This window comes from Anopheles coustani, chromosome 3 (assembly GCF_943734705.1).
Source record: "Anopheles coustani chromosome 3, idAnoCousDA_361_x.2, whole genome shotgun sequence".
Taxonomy (NCBI): Eukaryota; Metazoa; Arthropoda; class Insecta; order Diptera; family Culicidae; genus Anopheles; species Anopheles coustani.
Genome location: NC_071288.1, coordinates 13,484,405 through 13,499,977, shown reverse-complemented (window position 1 = coordinate 13,499,977; position 15,573 = coordinate 13,484,405).

Sequence of the window (15,573 nt, the reverse complement as noted above, 5' to 3'; positions counted from 1 at the left end):
CGATTACACCTGTTGCTGAGGGGGATGATGGAATTATTTTGATCGTGAGAATGGCCACTAGATGAGTCGCCGATTTGATCGAACGCTGACGGGACGATTGGCTCGTCAGGACGGCTTTCACTTGATTAATGTCTTCGTTTATTATAACAGCGATGCTTGACACTGTCGACATCTTTATCTCGTGTATTATTTATTTGTTATTAATTTGATTGTCTTCTTGTTTTTGTGAAGATGGATGTAGTTATTTTTCTTAGTTTGAATCTCTCTGAACAAGCTGACGGGCGGGTAGAAAGTGGTTAGATAATTAAAATGTATTTGCTTTTCGGTCACGAAAGTTTGACTCTAACTATTTCTCTGCAACGTAGTAAATTATTCCTCTTAAAGAAGAAACTTGAGACTCTGACGGACATGCAATTCTATTATCACAAACAATTAACTAAGAGAATGAATCGAAATAAGCAATTATTAAATTGATCCTGCTGTTGTCTTACCCCAGGCGGATCCTTGCATTCACTTGTAAAACATTTTCGATCACTAATTAAGCCGTAGCCTCGGCGTTCTGTCACAGTTTATTGGTCCGTGATCGGGTCCGCGACACAGCCAATTCCAACCGAAACGTGCGCAGCTCGCTTAGACACTAATAAGCTACCCCTTGTCAGTAATCAGATCGGTCCAGATACGATGCGTCCCTCGTCTTGTGGCTTCCGAGAAAATATCCGGAGGTGTAGAACGAAAGGCAAACTCTCAAAACAAAAGAACCAACAGCCAACCTCCTCCGCTAACTGTGGCAACGAACGCACGAACGAAATTCCGTTCCCGGTTTGGTTTGGGACAACAAGAGAAAATGTTAGAGATATCACACTGTTTTATGGTCGAATTTATACAAATTTATTGTGCATGGTTTTGGTGTTTTAAACCTTCCTCCGGCCTCCCTCCGGTCGTCGGTCGTTGATGCATCGTGCGCGCGCGCGTGCATACACAGAGACACACACACGAGTAACAGCAGCAACAGCAGCAGCACCCCGGGATGCTGAGCGGGTTGCTGTTGGGTGTTTGGATGCTACTCTTAACTGCTATAAAAACTGCTTCCATGGGGCGCACACATCGGGACGGCGGGTTCGCGATCCGCTTCCGTGAGAACCCTCGTCCAACACTTCACCAACGGGGCGAAGTGTAAAATTTCAAAGCACCACGACGAAGAGGAACACTGAAGAAACGAGACAACTCACTCTCTTAAACCTTTCCGGTGGAGCGGGGATGGTGGTACGGGGGACGCAAAACAAACTAGAAGTGTTGTTTTTACCTCTTCGGAACATGTTTAGTGCGGGAACAGCGTGTCCTAACGAGCCGACCGGTGGGATGCCGTGGCCGACATTCGATGGCCGCGCAAGTTCGATGTTTTTATTACTACCCTTTCTCACCCTCGCTCCCACTGCCCCGAAAGCGTCACTTGCCAGAACGTCCAGTTCCGAAACATATATTTTTTTATATTGAGCTTATTTTAATTTGCCCAAAATGAATCGCTCATTAAAGAGCGCCGATAAATGATTCGAACGTTCCTGGGGATCGTTGGGGCAGGAACGCGGACGCCTCGGTTTCAGATAAAATGATCCAAATTAGCCTGCTTCCCGTCTATCATCCTGTTCCCCCTCCCCCTCGGTGCCCGTTTGAAGGCATCTACCGGTGGGGGGTGACGGAAGGAACAGGGACATAATCAAACCGAACATGCGTTCCCACAGTTTTGATGGACTATAAGCGACAGAACCGGCCCGTTTACAGCCGCACCAGTCCCGGCCGGTGTCCGGTGAGATTATTCAAATTGTTCCTCCCGTCATAAATACGGCATTCTTTCAATTTACGGACCGATTCGAATTGCGAGCGGATTGTTCGTTTCGTATTAAAATGAAATAAATTTCAAGCCGTAAAAGCTAATAAGGTTTCGTGTCAATTTCCAAGGAGTAATGAGGATAAGCAAGAAAGATAATCGATCCATTAATTAAATAAGGCAAAGAAATTTGCATTAAAAACATTTCGTTGGTAACAAGTTGACTGATTCATTCTAAAACTAGTTAAAATGTATTGACTCTGCGAATCTGAAACTACAGTTCATAAAATGTCTTCTTCAATAGACATATTCGTAGGATTGTCAAAAATTGACATTTGAAAGACATTATTAAGCAAAACAGTATCCGGCCAACTAATTATAAATAACAGTACGTATTTTAATGTAATGTAAGGAAATGTTACGTTCAAAACAAATTTATAAAATAAAAGAGAAAACAATATTTTTTTCGTGGCACAAAAAATGTTGAGTCTTCTGATATTCGAGAGTTTCGATGAACTAAAATCATGTAGCTTTTGAGACTCCTTTCTCATAAGTCCGCCAGTACTAAACATTGTCCATGCTCAAAAGTGCTTAAGAGAGTATTCACTACTTTAAAAACAAATAAAATCGAATATTTGTCATCAACACTTTGGTATTGTTTTGCAAGGGCTCTAAACATTTATCACTCGATCATTCAAAACAGATTCCGAATAAATGACACCATATCAATTTTGCTGAACGACCGCTTTTTGCTATACTCCAATAAGATGAAAGCATCACGGAGACAAAAACAAGGAAGAATTTATATTATTAGTTTAGATCATCGGTCGTAGCTAAACTCATTGCTCAGATTGGACAATAACCAGGCACCAATCTCAGGTTCGACTCTCAGGAAGTGACTTAATAAACCATTGCCAAACCAGAGGGTTCGTCGCTTTGTTTTCCATTGTAGTGATCGCTTATAATAGGACCTCGATAAAGTGAAGAAAACGCGAACTCGCTTACTCCATAATATGGAACAACTCGACAGGCGCTATGTTCGCACCAGAGAGAACGATCGCAATTGTCACAAACCGGCACAACAGGAGCCAACGACGGCAACGAAATCGCAACAGACACAGGACCAAGGTGGCTGTTCTTCGCCTAGGAGCCTTGCTGACGAAGCGAAAGGCAACGCCATAATGGAGAATGATGACGGTCGTAAAGCCGTTATTAATTGTTCCTCCATGTGCGATCGATTGGACGCGCGAACTGTTCGAGCGAAGGAGGTGGAAGGAAACGAGTTACGACGCGTTAAAAAACTGTCCTGATTATGGGACATTTTGAAGTCGCAAATTGTCACTCCCGCGCTCCCTTCTGACCACTGGACCAAGGTTCGGAGGACTCATGAACCGTGCAACGAACGGCACTAAAATGTGTCATAAAAGCAGAAATTATAAGCTTCCACTGCTCGCGGTGTGAACGTATGACCTGGCCGGGACGGGATGCTGCCATCTTCGCCTTCCATTCGTTCGATATTTTCCCAGACCATCGTGAGTTCTATGTTTCCTCCATTCGGTCGTTAAACACCGTGACCATTGCAGGGAAGGGTAAAAGCCCAAAATCTGCCTCCTTCCGAACCAACAAACAAACCCACCCGGTAAACCTAGTGCACAAGCACGCACGCACGCACCGGGCTGGAGCCCTGCACCTATAATTTTCGATCTTTGATAAATCTAATTATAATGAAAGATTAGAAAATCTAATAACAGCCCACTCAATTAGCCGGGAAGATTAACGTTAAACATTTCAAATTAGACATCATTAAGTGTAATTTGCTGTTTATTGGTGCGAGCGTCTTGCGTTATAAGCTTGGCGTTTGCGAGAGTCACGGTGCCGGACCCGCGTCTGGGGCGGTGGGAATTCTAGAAGCGCCCTGCATTCTAATCCACGCCGAATCAGGTTGGCGCCGGATAGTTTTCGAAGCCCATTACCAGCGTCAGCAAATTGCGCGCCCCGATGTTTGGATGCTGCCCGGAGCATGGAGGTGACGGGAAGGTAAGAGAAGCGGGATAGGTTTGCCTGGTCGAAGCCTGCTCCCAAACGGAGCCACGGTCTTAAGGATGTATTCGATTAGACGATTCGAATCCGTAGCTCCGGTCCATCGTACCCCAAAAGAGGCATTTGACTTAATGCTGAGTTGCTGCGCGAGGAAAACAACAAAACAACCACCGAAAAAAAAACACACACACATCTCAACCCCGTTTGGTAACCCGGTAATTATTGGCGTTTTCTCCGGTTTTGATTTATATCGATATACGCCGTGCGTCGTGTGAGCTTCCTCAGCGGCACCGATCGCTCCGCCGGTAGTTCTCCGCCGAAATCCCCGCGACCAGATCGTTTGAAAATGGGGAGAAAAAATGTCTTTCCCGGACACAGTGGGAAATGGGCACAAACCGCTGAAAAAACAACACAGAACACCTAACGCGAGCAAAACGCAGCACTATTTACCACCGTCGATTATAGATGTTTATCTGCGATTAGGTAAATTACAGAAATTAGAGTGTGGTGTTTGGAGGGAAAAACGAGAAACACCCGGAATTGATTCAACGATGCCTGCGAGGTGCTTAAAATTATTCGTACTCAACGACAGAAAAAAAGCAAAATTTTTGGCAAGGAAAAAAAATTGGCTCTCCTAGAAATGAGCAATTTTATAAGCTGCCTCAAATAGAGTGACTCACGCCATTTTAAACGATGTGTGATACATTATTTGTACTTCATTATTCTGGGATTGTTTTTTTTTTCATTTGCCCCCAATTCTTTTCCTGAAATTATTGAGATAAAAAAAAAAGACAATAGCTTTATCCCGTATACAAACTCCGCTAACTGAGTGGTTCCATTAGACAGCACGATTGAGTGAAGCGAGCGCGAAAACGAGATACAATTTCGACCTTAAGCTTAGATAGCAATAGCGAAGGTGAACGAGCGAAGCGAGCGCGAAAGCGAGATGCACTGTGCTAACGCGTTAGGTTCCCCTACGCACTATGCTGTTGCTAAGGATACCAAATATGCAGGATGGAAGAGGAAATTTTCCTTGCGCTCTGATTGGTTCCACGAGCTGATGAATGTTGAACGATTTTTTGGTAATCGATGGTTACTTTGATGATCGATGGTTACTTTGCTAGAAAATAAAACAAAGCAAAGCGGAAATCTGCTACACAGTTTAATTCAAAGTTTGTAATAGGAAGAAAATGAAACTTTTTGATTTGGGGGATAATTTTTTCGTACATTGCAGTTACTCTTGGGAAAGGTGGTGTTGCAATGTGATGAAAATAACCAACTCAGAATAAAATCAACAATAAAACTACATCCATAAGGTTGGGCCCAGTAAATGGGCCTTTTATCGGGCCCTGTAAATGGGCCGTGTCACCGGGCACTGTAGCCGGGTCCAGTAACTGGATCCTGTAACTGGGGCGTGTAACCTGGCCGTGTTACCGGGCCACGTAAACGGGCCGTACTACCGGGCCCTGTAACCGGGACCTGTCAACGGGCCCTGCAAGCGGGCCGTGTTACCGGGCCCTGTAACCGGGTCATGTAACTGGGCCGTGTAACCGGGCACTGTAAACTGGCCCTGTAAACGGACCCACTTACCGGGCCCTGTAAACGGGCACTATAAACGGGAACTGTAGACGGGCCGTGTTACCGGGACCTGTCAACATGCCCCTTACTGAGCCCTGTAAACGGATCCTGTAAACGGGTCCTGTAAACGGGCCCTGTAAACGGGCCCAGTAACTGGGTCCTGTAACTGGGTCCTGTAACTGGGCCGTGTAACCGGGCCGTTTTACCTAGTCCACTCTAAAATTGCGCTTAAACGTAACGTTGGCATTAGATAGCAATAGCGAGAAGTGAGCGAGCGATGGGAGGGCGAAAGTGAGATGGACTGTGCTGACGCGTTAGGTTCCCCTTTACAGCGTAGAAATTTCCCCTTAACCGCTAGCCGGTTGCTAAGGGAAACCAAATACCGTATGCGTGATAATGTTTGCACCACCGTCTACCCCATTTACCGTATGCGTAATAATGTTTGCACCATCGTAGTAAAATAGTTCCCGTTTTCTCTGGGCATACAAAAGGAAATGAAACGTTTTTGTGATTTTGGTGACAATTTCGAATCGAACATTGCATTTACTCTTGGGAAAGGTGGCAACGAGATGAAAATAACCAACGCAGAATAAAATTAATAATAAAACTACTTCCATAAGGTTGGGCCCTGTAAACGGGCCGTATTACCGGGCCCTGAAAACGGGCCGTATTACCGGGCCGTGTTACCAGGCCATGTAACGGTGTCCTGTAAATTGGCCGGGTTACCTGGCTCTGTAAACGGGTCCTGTTAACGGGCCGGGTCACCGGGCCATGTAAATGGATTCTGCAACCGTGTCCTGTAAACGGGCCGTGTTACCGTGTCATGTTAACGGGTCATGTAAACGGGTCCTGTAAACGGGTCCTGTAAATGGGCAATGTAACCGGGCCATGTAAACGGGCCGTGTTACCGGGCCCTGCAAACGGGCCGTGTTACCGGGCCCTGTAACCGGGCCGTGTTACCGGGCCCTGTAACCGGGCCGTTTTACCGGGCCCTGTAACTGGGCCATGTAAACAGGACGTGTTACCGGGCCCTGTAAACGGGCCGTGTTACCGGGCCATGTAACCGGGCCCTGTAAACGGGCCCTGTAAACGAGCCCTGGTACCGGGCCCTGTAAACGAGCCCTGTAAACGGGTTCTGCAAGTGGGCCGTGTAACCGGGCCGTTTTACCTAGTCCACTCTAAAATTGCGCTTAAACGTAACGTTGGCATTAGATAGCAATAGCGAGAAGTGAGCGAGCGATGGGAGGGTGAAAGTGAGATGCACTGTGCTGACGCGTTAGGTTCCCCTTAACAGCGTAGAAATTTCCCCTTAACCGCTAGGCGGTTGCTAAGGGAAACCAAATACCGTATGCGTGATAATGTTTGCACCACCGTGTACCCCATTTACCGTATGCGTAATAATGTTTGCACCATCGTACAAAAATAGTTTCCGTTTTCTCTGGGCATACAAAAGGAAATGAAACGTTTTCGTGATTTTGGGGACAATTTCGAATCGAACATTGCATTTACTCTTGGGAAAGGTGGCAACGAGATGAAAATAACCAACGCAGAATAAAATTAATAATAAAACTACTTCCATAAGGTTGGGCCCAGTAAACGGGACTTTAACCGGGCCCTGTAAACGGGCCGTATTACCGGGCCCTGAAAACGGGCTGTGTTACCGGGCCGTGTTATCAGGCCATGTAACGGTGTCCTGTAAATTGGCCGGGTTACCTGGCTCTGTAAACGGGTCCTGTAAACGGGTCCTGTAAACGGGTCCTGTAAACGGGTCCTGTAAACGGGTCCTGTAAATGGGCAATGTAACCGGGCCCTGTAACCGGGCCGTGTTACCGGGCCCTGTAACCGGGCCGTTTTACCGGGCCCTGTAACCGGGCCATGTGAACGGGACGTGTAAACGGGCCATGTAAACGGGCTCTGTAGACGAGCCCTGGTACTGGGCCCTGTAAACGGGCCCTGTAAACGGGTTCTGCAAGTGGGCCGTGTAACCGGGCTGTTTTACCTAGTCCACTCTAAAATTACAGTTAGACGTAACGTTGGCATTAGATAGCAATAGCGAGAAGTGAGCGAGCGTTGGGAGGGCGAAAGTGAGATGGACTGTGCTGACGCGTTAGGTTCCCCTTTACAGCGTAGAAATTTCCCCTTAACCGCTAGCCGGTTGCTAAGGGAAACCAAATACCGTATGCGTAAAAATGTTTGCACCACCGTGTACCCCCATTTACCGTATGCGTAATAATGTTTGCACCATCGTACTGAAATAGTTTCCGTTTTCTCTGGGCATACAAAAGGAAATGAAACGTTTTCGTGATTTTGGGGACAATTTCGAATCGAACATTGCTTTTACTCTTGGGAAAGGTGGCAACGAGATGAAAATAACCAACGCAGACTAAAATTAATAATAAAACTTCATCCATAAGGTTGGGCCCAGTAAACGGGACGTATTACCGGGCCCTGAAAACGGGCCGTGTTACCGGGCCGTGTTACCAGGACATGTAACGGTGTCCTGTAAATTGGCCGGGTTACCTGGCTCTGTAAACGGGTCCTGTTAACGGGCAGTGTCACCGGGCCATGTAAATGGATTCTGCAACCGTGTCCTGTAAACGGGCCGTGTTACCGTGTCATGTAAACGGGTCATGTAAACGGGTCCTGTAAATGGGCAATGTAACCGAGCCATGTAAACGGGCCGTGTTACCGGGCCCTGCAAACGGGCCGTGTTACCGGGCCCTGTAAACGGGCTGTGTTACCGGGCCCTGTAAACGGGCCGTGTTACCGCCGTTTACCGGGCCCTGCAAACGGGCCGTGTTACCGGGCCATGTAACCGGGCCATGTAAACAGGCCCTGTAAACGGGCCCTGTAAACGGGTCCTGCAAGTGGGCCGTGTAACCGGGCCGTTTTACCTAGTCCACTCTAAAATTACTGTTACACCATGCCATGAGCTTAGATAGCAATAGCATTGAAAGCGAGTGAAGGGAGTGCGAAAGTGAGATGCAGACAATTTCGACAATTTCTACCTTGAGCTTAGATAGCAATAGCGAAGATGCCGAGCGAAGCGAGCGCCAAAGTAAGATGCACAATTTCTACGCGTCGAAATTTCCCCTAAGCGTCGAAATTTCCCCTTAACCGCTATTCTGTTGCTAAGGGAAACCAAATACCGTATGCGTGATAATGTTTGCACCACCGTGTATACCATACCGTATGCGTAATAATGTTTGCACCATCGTAGTAAAATAGTTCCCGTTTTCTCTGGGCATACAAAACGAAATGAAACGTTTTCGTGATTTTGGGGACAATTTCGAATCGAACATTGCATTTACTCTTGGGAAAGGTGGTTCTTCAACGTGATGAAAATAACCAACGCAGAATAAAAATAACCAACGCAAAATAAAACTACATCCATAAGGTTGGGCCCAGTAAACGGGCCTTTTACCGGGCCCTGCAAACGGGCCACGTAAGCGGGTCCTGTTAACGGGTCGTGACACCGGGCCATGTAAACGGGTCCTGTAAATGGGCAATTTAACCGGGCTCTGTAAACGGGCCGTGTTACCACCGTTTACCGAGCCCTGTAAACGGGCCGTGTTACCGGGCCATGTAAACGGGTCCTGTAAATTGTTCGTGTTACCGGGCCCTGTAACCGGAACCAGTCAACGGGCCGTGTTACCGGGCCCTGTAAACAGGCCGTGCTACCGGGCTCTGTAAACGAGCTGTGTTACTGGGCCCTGTAAAAGGGCCGTCTTACCGCCGTTTACCGGGCCCTGTAAATTGGCCGTGTTACAGGGCTCTGTAAACGGGCCGTGTTACCGGGCCCTGTAAACGGGCCGTGTTACCGGGCACTGTGACCGGGTCCAGTCAACGGGTCCTGTAAACGGGCCCTGTAAACGTGCACTGTAACCTGGCCCTGTAAACGGGCCGTGTTACCGGGCCCTGTAAACGGGCCGTGTTACCAGGACCTGCCAACGGGCCCTGGAACCGGGACCTGTAACTGGGCCGTGTAACCGGGCCGTTTTACCTAGTTAGTTCCAAAGATTAATGTTTTCAACTTCAAACAACCTCCCTTGCAAGCAACGGCTCCGCATAAACTTATCGAGATGATTTCCCCTCGATGGTCTGCGATAAGAGAGAATGAAGTTGTAAATAATGTCAAACACAAATCTCATCAACAAGGAATGTCTTTCTCGATCCTGTCGGTTTGTGGCGAAGCTGCCACTCCGGTTAGTAGATGCGAAGCCCATATAGTAGATTAATGTGTCAAATTTATAATACTCCTTCACTCCTTCCCCCAGCTGCGAACGGGCGCTCGACTTGGTCGGTTCTGTAATTGTCTGTTCCCGAAACGAACCGAACCAAACCGAGCAGTTCGTCCAAGCGGCCCGGCCGAGCCCTGAAAATATGGCTGTGGCTGGGGTCCCGATTGATTTATTATCCCTCTGATTGGGATGACATGTGACTTTGCGCTTCAAAAACGCGATTGATGGAACGCGCTGGACATTCAAATTACAATAAACCTGCGGGTGGACGGGGGACGTGGCCGGGACTCATCGACATTTTTGGAACTCGACGGCCGCGCGTACCGTGACAAATCATTCAATTAATTTTATTATTTAAAATTGGAAATGTGGTACCCTCGCTTTCGTTTCGGAGCGAGAAATTGAAACGATCGTATTGTGCGTCTTCGATTTATTTGGCTTTTCTTTCCAGCCCCGTCCTATCCCTCGGTGTGTGTGTGTGTGTATCAATGGGAGTCGTGAGCTTAATGTCGACGATCGAGCTTCGTGCACACACGTGATTTTGATACGATCAAGTGTGCATTTTCTTAATCATGATTGATCATCGTACGGAAATGGGCAGCGTTCGAGCGCACGGACCGGGGATGGAAAAGGGAGTCTTTTGCACCCATCAAACTGAAGTTGCTTTGCTTTATTATTTACACACATAATAATCATAAGTGACTCATGAATTGGCTGTCTTATCCATATTTGCTTTATCCTATGAATCAATGCTTTAATTATAGCTTTCTCAATAGCATTCCCTTAGATATGAAGCATTTATTTTCAGAAATCGGAGGAATCTTGATATATTCTATTTATCTAAATCCATCATTACGTCTACAAAAATTCAAACATACATGTGATAAGTATAGAAATAAAACTATAGCATTTTCTAATCGATAAGAGTATTCTACGGCCGGGACAAACCAAATATAGCCCGAAAGGGGAAATAAACAGAACAAACGTGGTACGAACGTCGTAAGCTCACGAGCGCTGACACCGAAAGAAGAAGGAAGGCGTGCACGTTTACAGATGAATAGACAACCGTTTCGGGCATTTATCATTTACTCGCGAAGACGACGGTTATACTTACCAGCCATAAATCATAAATAATTACACAGACCGGCTGAGCGCGATTAAAATGGTATTTAAACTAAACGAATAAATATTTGGCAACCGACGAAATCTTTGCAATTCGGTTGCAGGTTTTGCTGCGAGTGAAGAAGCAACATATCATTACACTTGTGGTCGAAAACCGGAGAGGTTTGGTTGAAAGTAGAGATTTAGACAAGAAGTTTCGCTTGAAATAATAAACTAGGAGAGATATTGATTACCAAGTATTTGTACCGAAGGAAGAAATAGTGAGTTTAATCAACTTAATATTCTTTCGTTAGTAGAAACCATCTGTAAGCTTGTTGTAAAACAACTCCAAGGACAAATACAAATGCTACATAACAAATAGAAGGCTTCCGCATATTCGCTGCCATTTTGCAAACCATTTTTCCAAATCAGTCCTTGGAAAGGTGTGCCACCGGGTTCGGCGTTGAAACCCGGAAAGGAGGGACCAAAAAAAAATGTGTCATGTAAATCCCATTAGCAACGGAGGCCAAAAGCGCTTGTGCAGTCAGGTTGTGCGGGCCACGGCTAAGCCGATTAGCATAATTGTATTAATATTTGTTCGACGGTAAAAAAAACACCGTTGATCTGCGAAAGAACAAACAAATGACCCTTGGTTGTTGGCCTCGCTTTGGGTGTTGGTGTCCGGGACCCCCTCTGGCCGCTCGGGATAAGCCGCCAGCAGCCTTTAGGTGACGCAGAAAATGGACACGAAGGAACGAAACACGATTGTCGCACGGCCGAGCCCTTCTCCGCGGGACAATCGAGCTGACAATAAGAGAAGATAATCTACTGACTCCGCCCTCCGGCCGTATACCTTCGTCCGGAGATGATCTCTACCGATGATCTTTACCGACACTACCTGGACCTCGGGGCTGGGCCAGCGTTTGTGACACGGCTATCACTGACCGGTGCTGCCGTTGCTCGTCGTTCTAATGCTAATATGCCTTCCGAAGGCAACGGGGGTGGACAACTCGCTTGCATTCGCAGTCACCGCAAAATGACCCACTGCTGTTAACAGATAATGAGTCCTACCGCAAATTTCAAATTCGGAGGCCGTATCCGTAACCTTCAAATTAGCCAGCTTTCCCTCGAGCCACTCTTCCGGTGCGGGTATCGCCATGAAAGGCTAATAATCACCGAAATTGTCCCGAAGGAGAAAATTCAAATTGATTTACAACCCGGCTAACTAGGGTCCCGGCCGATCGTACACCCCGAATTCGATGATGAAGATGATGACGGTGGCCGACGACAATGCGCATAACGCCTCCAAGCCGAAAGCCTTGCGAGCTACGAGTTGCGGCTGACCGGCGGTGGAAACCCGCGCATGTTCGCCGCAGGATCGCGCAGGAAAGGTGAAGGAAAACCCGGGAATCACACCATGAAATTGATCATGCACGGGACCAAACAAAACATTAACAAATACCAGCGGAGGAGTGGCAGCAAGGAGGGTAGCGAAGCAGCCAACAGCACGAAAAGAAAATAAAGTTGTTCTCGGTTGAACTTATTTCTTAATAATGACAGTCTGCTTTGTAATATGATAAATGAGCTGGAGATCGTTTGGGCTCGATAGTTAGTTAACCCGCTCGGGTTGGAGTTTTTTTCACCCCGTTTTTTTTCGATGGTCACCTTTTTGGAAGGTTCATATTAATTTGTTTGTTCGAACCCAACTCCGTGCCGGCCGGAGGAAAAAGACCAAAACATCCGATGACCCGGCGAGCAGCATTAAAAAACCGAACGAGACTGAAAAAGATGGTTGATTTGGTTGGTTTTAGTCATTCGTATTACGCCCGTGTTTTTTTTCTTTCTTTCTTCTTCCATCGACCTCATAATGCATTTTCTGGTGGTGCTAGTTTCCAACCTTTAGATGCTAATCGATCGCGTTATTATTGCGCTGGCAAGTTTTGGCCGTGTTTTTGCCCTCGCTGACCATCTGGTACCGGAACAGAGCCGGGCGAACGAGCGGCGTGAAGCAGCGCAGGCTACCTTATGCACGACCAGATTAATGTACATCCCACAAAGGACAGTGTGAGACATAAATCTTAAACAGTGGGTTAAACTGTAGAAGAAGGCCAAATTAACCAAGTGCAGTAAAAAAGCATGAAAGTCACAAAACAAGGGAAATATAGGCGATCGTGGATGAGATGATCTCGAGTTCTTCAGAACTTTGTCGGTTTGAAATTATGTATATTGATAAGAACCTATAATCTTCCATTCCATCGGACTTGTAAATGATTTGACCAATTTGAACGATTATGATGACATAATCGCACTGGTAATAATTATATTTAATTATTTGAAACAGCTTCATTGCACACCTTTAAAAGCTACACGTATCAAATATACAAATATTTATGTACATATGCACGTTGTTCAAAGAAGATGAAGCCGAACGACTGGATTTGGTGCACAATTTGTGGCGAGACTATTCGACACCTCCAAAAGCACTGTCGAAATTAATCCTTTTAGATAAGTGATGATTAAATTGCGATTTTCAAGCAGGTGGATTAAATCTGAGATGAAAATCAAGTTAACGTCTCTCACGAACAACCGATCAATCGGAATAAATATAATGTTATCTTGGTTACAAACAAATACTATTGAACGACTGTCCAAATGTGAACTTATTTTTATATCACTTAAATTACACAATTTTAAGGTAAACTGTGAGGAACCCTTCCTGTTATTCACCAACGACACGCTTGCGTGAATGAATATAAAATCCGCAGAGAAAATGATACAAATTAGACCAAATTAAATATCATTCCCATGCTCTTCCTGGAACAGATCCTAATACGCCACGATTGCTTCCTTACCTGAGCGAGCGATGATCGAGCTCAGCAACCCACATTAGATTGCCGACCGTAGAAAAGTAACCTTCAATTTTGTGCACCACGCATTAGCGTGCGAACAAAAACCCTCCGCCCCGATCGGCCTCCCTGGCGGTCTGTCTCTGGCATGGCCAATTTCGAGAAGTCATTCCGTCGGCCAAACCGTGGCGCACGCGAAACCGACTTCATAGCTCTGGCTGGAATTAATATAATTTTCCTATTGGACCGTAATTGATTGCCGATGTTGTGGGACGAAAATAAAACATGAAAGCTGACTGGTCGAAGGCATCGGTCGATCGAGCCGAAAACAAAAAGCTAAACGTCATCGCACGGATGAGTCACTATCCACCCGGGCCAAACGGCCCATCGGAAAGTAATGGAATTTAAATTGCTCCATTCAGTCCACATTGGCCATTTGGCACCGGCGGGGAAAGGGGCAGACGCCGTCTTGGCGGTAGGTACTTACTGTGTTTTGTTTCGGTATAATTATTGTTCCTGGAAGTTGCTGCCTCCGAGGCTGCCCGCTTGCCATAAAGCTAATCTACCCCCTTGAGTTCGGCTTCCCCTCGCGGGCATCGTGGACCCTCGATGTTGGATGTGGGCTTTCGTTCCGGGAACCGCGAAACTCGGGGCAGCCCAACGACACCGGTGGACCCGTGGAGAATGAATAAACTGCCCCTACGGTCTGATGGTGTCAAGTGATAAGATCCATTCTATTTTCGCTCACCGTGTGGACAAAATGACAGAATAACACAGTGTTGAACATAGAATTGCTCAGTGAACACGGCTCTCAACGAACGTGAATATAAAGGGGATAAACCTTATCAACCACATGACAACCCAGCTGTAATGATATTTTTCCCTAAAAAGGGTAAAATTATATACGATAGTAGCTAAAATAAAATCAAAGTTCTCTTTTTGAAAACATGAATAAAAATGATGTACTTTTAAATAAAACATAATACATATTTTAACTCTTTGACAGCATAATGGCAATATCGAATTAAACAAGAAAAACAAATTCTCAAAAAACTTGTAACGAGGTTTGGTAAAGACTCTAACATTTTGCCTCTAACCTGTAAAATCATTCATATTTATACAACATACCCGATGGCTATTATTTAGAATCACCCTGTAGAACGTAGCTAACGCGTACCGATTTCACACGCTTAACGCAAGGAGCGGCAGCAACCGAAAAACTATGAATTCACATTAGTTTATAGTTTTTCCGGGAATCGAACAGCACATTCTCCAAATAGCCCATCCTAGCGCAACGGTGGAAGGCGGAAGGCGCACGGTTATTAGCATTTGACGGTCGCCCTATAAAACACCCCGCAGAACAGTGGCGTGGCACGGTACGCATGAGAAGTAGCCACAAATTGTTCCCGTGATGCCGCCGCCTCTGCTCAAAATGGGCCAACTCCTTCCCGCTGCCCGAGGAGCAGCGTGAAAGCTTACGGAGCAGCCACGAAGCGAATGCGTTCAACGATTCAACACTTTTATTTCAGTGCACCAACGAATGCAGTGGTTGCTGCAGCCCACGGCAAATGCATTCCTCCAATTTAATGTGCTAAATTTTAACGCACTCCACGCCACAGATTCGGACACGTACGAACCCTACGTCCCGGCTTAAGCGATGAGTTATGAAGTGTTGATTATACAACGTATTATAATTGACTTTCCTTCCAGCATCCCAACTCGCCCGCCATAACCGGACGGTTTTCACTTCACCGTTTCATCGTAACCGTTTATCACCAAGAGACCCTTTTTCACATCTTTTGGTCTTGTTTTTGGCCCTTTTTCCTCCTTGACGACCACTTCCTCCCGGGACGGTAGTAGTTCCGAGGCGGTGAGGAAAAATATTTAAGTTTCACATTAAATCACCAATATTTATTTATTGGAAACGTTATTAATATTTCGC